Here is a 6,234-nt window from a genome sequence, read left to right on the forward strand (position 1 = left end):
AAATTAACCCCTTTTTATGAACTATTTAAAAGATGATTGGTCCAGGAAATCTTCCCAATGGACAGAATCACAAGTAATTTGCCTCCTTGTTCACTTTGCTTGCAAGGAGGAATGGTCAAATGTGCTATTATTTACTGATTTATAAGCTCTGACCAATAATTTAACTGGATGGTCAGGGACTTGGAAAAAACCTGATTGGTTCCTTGGAACTTGACTGGAAATTGGTAACAAGGAGGTATGTGGAAGAGGTACCTGAATATATCACTATAAATGGTCCGAATACATGAAGCTGTTTGTGTCTCATATGAATGTTCACCAAAAGGTAACCTCTACAGAAGAGGATTTTTTAAATCAAGTGGATAAGATTGAATGTTCTGTGGCAGCCAGCCACTCCTCCTCCTGCCCAAAGGGCCACAAGACAGAGATGGAGGTTATATATGGGATCAGTAACATAAACTTTCACTCATCAGACCAACTGGCTGTATCCACAGGTGAGTGCCCGTTCTGCCAGCAGAAAGGACCAACACTTTATATTCAATATGGAACCATTTCCCAGAGTGACCAGATAGCAATTTGGTGGCAGCAATTTGGCAATTAGGCTGATCATTTCACTTAAAGAAAGAGCCTATTTTATTTTTACCCTAGCTCACAATTTACTTCAGGTGTGGATTTGCTTTTCTGCATACAAAACTTCTGCCAAAACTCCCATCCTTAGACTTACAAAATGCCTTATTCACTGTCATAGTTTCCAATGCATAATTGTCTTGAATTATAGTGCTTACTTAAAAGTACTTGAAGAGTGACAATAGTTCATTCTCATGAAATCCATTGATCTTACCAAATTCTCCACATTCTGAAGCTACTAACTTGACAGAATGATAGAATGGCCTTCAAAATACACATTATAGTACCAGATGCATTCTAATATCTTGCAGGTTTGGCACAATGTTCCCCAGGAGGCAGAATATGCAATAACAAGCATCTAATATATGGTGCTGGTTTTTTCCAATAGCTGTGATTCACAAGTCCAGGAATTAAGAATAATAATAGTATAGTGTCTCCTTAGGTTTTCAATCTACACACAGAACAAATTATCTGGGAGGTTGGGCTGTATGAGGAAGAATGTGGCATCAAGATTGAAGGAAGATTAATCAACAACTTGCAGATGATACAATCCTACTTGCTGAAACTGAGAAGGACCTACAGTGCTTGCTGCAGAAGATCAAGGACTACATCCTTCAATATGGATTGAAGCTCAACATCAAGAAAACAAAGATTCTCACCACTGGGCCGATTGGCAGCATTATGATGGATGGTGAAGAGATTGAGATCGGTAACAGCTTTCGTTTGTTTGGCTCCACAACCAACACTCTTGGTACCAGAAGCTAGGACATCACGAAACGAATTGCATTAGGAAAGTCAGCTGTCAGGGACCTCTACAGAGTACTGAGGTGCAATCACGAGACTAAAGTGTTCCTGATCCAGGCCATAGTCTTTACAATTGCTTGCTATGCATCAGAGAGCTGAATGATGACTAGGGATGATAGAAGGAGAATTGATGCCTTTGAACTGTGGAGCTGGAGAAGGATGTTGAATATACCATGGACTGCCAGAATAACAAATAGGTTCATCCTAGAGAGGGAATGATTCTGAGGCTTTGTCTGATATACTTTGGGCATGTTACAAGGAGGGACCTTTCCCTGGATAGGGACATCATGCTTGGAAGGATGGAGGGACAGAGAAAAAGAGGGTGACCACTGATGAGATGAATTGATACAGTGACTGGGGTAATGAGGTTAGGTGTGTCAGAGACAGTAGGAGTGGCACAGAATAGAGCAGGTTTCAGGGCTGTTGAACATAAGGTCACTATGAGTCACAGGTGACGCAAAAGCACATAACAATAACAACAGCAACAATGATGGCAGAGTGACTCATTATTACCCTTACTGAAATATTGGTGAGGATTTTTTTTCTTTTCTTGATGTTAAGATGTAATCCATATTGAAAGCAGTACTTTCTGATCTTCTTTAGTAAGTGCTTCAAGCCTTCTTCAATTTTTACATATAAAATTGTGTCATACATAAGGTGGCTTGCTAATAAATCTTCCCCCAATTCTGATTGTGTGCGTGTGTGTGTGTGTGTGTGTGTGTGTGTGTGTGTATCTTAGCTTCTCTAATTAGTTGCTCAATTGCTGATATGATGCTGTCTTATGCTCTGGTGGTATAGTCTGTCAGAAGTTGTGTGCTGCTAACCCAAAGATTGCCTCTCTGGCAGTTGGAATAAACAGTGACTCTTCAGGGAAAAATTGTTGCAGAAGATCAAAGAGTAGGGTATGCAGTATGGATTACATCTCAACACCAAGAAAACATTAATCTCACCACTGGACCAATAGACAACATGATGTTAGTGGAAAAAATTGAAGTTTACATCAGTTCAATTGAACTTTATTTGTACTTACCATCAATATCCATGATAACAGCAGTTAAGAAATCAAAAGAAATTGCTTTGGGAAAAATTTGTTGTCAAACCACTGGAAAGTAGTAAAGAACAATGATTTCAAACTAAAGTGCACCTGACCTAAGTTATATATTTTCAATTGTTTCCTATGTATCTGGAGGTTAGACAATGAGTTGTTGTTGTTGATTGACTTCAAATCTAGCATGACTCATAGCAACCCTATAAACAGAAGGCCTGAAGTCACTCCACAATTGTCAATATTTTTCAAAGTTCATAGAGTTTCTAGAGGCATGTTGTTTAGTAAGTAGATGTCACTCTTGCTTCCAAACCTGTCATAGTATGTTATTGTTATTATGTGCCATTGAGGCACCTGCAATGTATAACCAGGTACAGCAGCTCTGAATACTCCCCTGTCCTGAGCCAGTCTCATTAATTCAGACAGACCAAATACCATTGCCCCAGTTCTGTATCAATCCATCTAATCTGGGGTCTCCCTCTCCTGTGCTGTCCATCCACCCTTTCAAGTACAATGTCCTTCTCCAAAAACTGAGCCATATGCCCAAAGTGAGGCAGAGCTTCAAAATCCTAGCCTCCAAGGAGATACTTGGTTTCACCGTTTCCCTGACAGACAGATTTGTTTTCTTGGCAGTCCATGGTATGTTAAAGAATCTTCTCTAGCACCACAACTTAAAGACATCTATTCTTCTGATATCCTTCATCGTGGTACAACTCTCAGAAGCATAACAAGTAATTGAGAAGAACATGGCCTGGATTAAGTGCACCTTTGTCTCTGAACTAACACTGTTGCTCTTCAGCACTCTGGAGAGGTCCATGAGAGCAGATACTCCCAATACAAATAGTCTTATGATTTCCTGACTGTTGGTGTTAAGAGTGTTCATTGTGAGTTCTTTTTGGTGTTGTTGCTAGTTACTTTGGCCCATCCTGCTTTCTATAGCACTTCTGTAGGAAGGATGTCTCTCAGTGTTTCTTGCAATGCTGGTCTTGTTTTAACAAATTCCCTTGCAATTTGTTTTTCTGGGAATATCTTAATATCTCCTTCATGTTTGATGGACAGTTCTGCTTTGTACAGTGCTCTTGGTTGACAGTAGCATTCTTTTAGTGGTTGATATATGTCATTCCATTGTCTTCTTACTCACATGGTTTCTGCAGAGAAATTGGCACTTAGTCTTATCTACTCTCCCTTATAGCTTACTCTTTGTTTCTCCCTCACTGCTTTCATAATCCTTTCCTTATCTTTAGTTCTCGAAAATTTAACTATGATATGTCTTGGTGTTTTTCTTTGAGGGTCTATTCTATATGGTGTTCACTCAGCTTCTTGAATTCTTCATTATGCTTGGGAACTTCGTGTCTAGTAATTCTTCCACAACTTTTTTGGTGCCTTTACTTTTTTCCTCCTGTTCTGGGATTCTGATGATGTGCATGTTATTTCTCTTGATGATGTCCGACGTTAGTCTTAGGCTTTATTCTTTTTCCTTTCTTTTTGATTCTGCTTTTTTCTCTAGCAAATCTGTGGTGACAATTCTATCTTCAATTTTACTGATTCTGTGTTCCATCCCTTCAATTCTGTTCATATGTCCCTCCATCATGTTGACAGCATCTGAAACCTCATATTTTGGATCATGATTTCTTGTTTTTCCAGTGTCTCTAATGCCTCATTAGTTTTATCTGCGTTGTTTTGGATTGGTGTTTTGTTTGTTTGTTGTCGTTGTTGTTGTTGTTTTAAGCTCCTCCTGATTTTTTCTTGCAATGTCCTGTAATTCTTCAAGTTTGTTTTTCACCCAGTGAAAATATTCAATCATTGTTCTTTTGAATTCTGTGTCAGAAAGTTCCACCAGACTTTCTGGCTTTAGGAAATCCATTGCTACTATGTCTCTTTTTGGAAGTGATATCTTGCTTCGGGCTTGTGTGGGGAATGAGGTAGTCTCTTTCTTTCCAGACATTGCTGTGGTAAAGTGTTTCATGCCTGAGATGATAGTTGGTTCTTGATCTGATGTCACTGCTCCAGAGGAAGATTGGGCAGGCACACAAGCAGATTCAAGTAGGGTGGGTGCACAGACAGATACATACTTTGCAGTGTGAGTGAGAGACACACACAGATACACACAGGAGGGGAGTGTGGAGGAAGCCCCACCCAATTTCCCACTGTTGTGCTTGCTCCTGGAAGGTGGTTCCCGCTGCTTCTCCCTGCTTCCTGCTAGAGCTCTCTGCTCTCCACCATGGCTCGCTGCACCCCACAGAGGCTCACTCATCACCTGCTGAACCCCTCTGGTGCTTGTCTACGTTTATCCACAGAAATGTTTTGAGAAGCACCTACATATGTGTGCTCCCTTTTTGGCCCGAGGCCTGCAAGGCTGAAGGCTAAACAGCAGTTTGCTCCCCAAAGTACCTGAGTGGGCATGGAGGAAGCCTGTTTTTCCCTTTTGGAAGTGGCTTCTCACCTCCATGGAAAGTCCCAGCATTTCCCTGTTGCCTGAGTTTAGGGGGTCCCATGTGGTCAGGCCAGATAGCAGTTTGCTACACAAAGTACCTGAATGAACATGGAGGAAGCCTATTGTTCCCTTCCAGAAGTAGCTTCTCATCCCCATCAAGGGGCCAGAAATGGACAAATACCTAGGAATGCACTACTTACCTAAATTTACACAAATAAAAATCGAACATCTGAACAGATCCATTACAAAACAAGATATTGAAAAAGTAATAAAAAAACTTCCAGCCCCCCCAAAAAAAGCCCTTGAGCAAATGGTTATACAAGTGAATTTTATCAAACATTCAGAGTAGAACTGTCACCAATTCTACATAAACTTTTTCAGAAAATAGAAAAAGATGGAATTCTCCCAGATTCATTCTATGAAACAAACATATCCTTGATACCAAAGCCAGAAAAAGGACACCACCAAAATAGAAAACTATAGCCCAGTATCTTTCATGAACATTGTTGTAAAAATCCTAAATAAAATCATGGCCAATAGAATGCAAAAACATTGTTGTTGTTGTTGTTGTTATGTGCCATCGAGTGGCTTGTGACTCATACCGACCCTATGTACAAGAGCTCTAAATATTGTTCTATCCTGGGCCAACCTAGCCATCTCAAACACACTTATTCCCACCACTCCAGTCACAGAATCGATCCATCTCACCAAAGGTGTTCCTCTCCTTCTGCCAAACATGATGTCCCTTTCCAAGGACCAGTCCCTCCTTGCAACATGCCCAAAATATGTCAGACGGAGCTTCAGAATCCTTGACTCCAGGGAGCACTCTGGCTTCACGCTCTCCAGGAAAAACCGGTTTCAACACTCTTCTCCAGCACCACAGCTCAAAGGCATCAATGCTCTTTCTATTAGCCCTATTCACTGTCCAACTGTCTGATGCATAGCACATAATTGTGAAGACTATAGCCCGGATCAGGCGCACCTTAGTCTCCAGCCTGACATCGTTGCTCTTCAGTACTCTTGAGAGGTCCCTCACAGCCGACATTTCCAATGCAATTGGTCTCCTGATTTCCTGGCTGCTGTTACCAAGAGCGTTGACTGTGGAGTCAAGTAAATTAAAACTGTTAACTATCTCAGTCTCCTCACCATCCATGCTGATGCTGCCAATTGCCCCAGTGGTTAGAATCTTTGCTTTCTTGACGTTTAGCTTCAGTCCATATAGGAGGCTGTAGTCCTTGATCTTCTGCAGAAAGCGCCTCAGGTCCTCCTCAGTTTCAGCAAGCAGGGTTGTGTCATCTGCATAACGCAGGTTGTTGATGATTCTTCC

General features: G+C 41.1%; 1 pseudogene; it reads left to right on the forward strand.

The window, feature by feature from the left end:
- The first annotated feature begins 283 nt into the window (after nt 1-283).
- LOC102869914 overlaps nt 284-6,234 on the forward strand; it is a 28,358-nt pseudogene continuing 22,407 nt past the window's right edge.

This window comes from Elephantulus edwardii, unplaced genomic scaffold (genome assembly GCF_000299155.1).
Source record: "Elephantulus edwardii isolate Elephantulus edwardi_28Jun2011 unplaced genomic scaffold, EleEdw1.0 scaffold00172, whole genome shotgun sequence".
Classification (NCBI taxonomy): domain Eukaryota; kingdom Metazoa; phylum Chordata; class Mammalia; order Macroscelidea; family Macroscelididae; genus Elephantulus; species Elephantulus edwardii.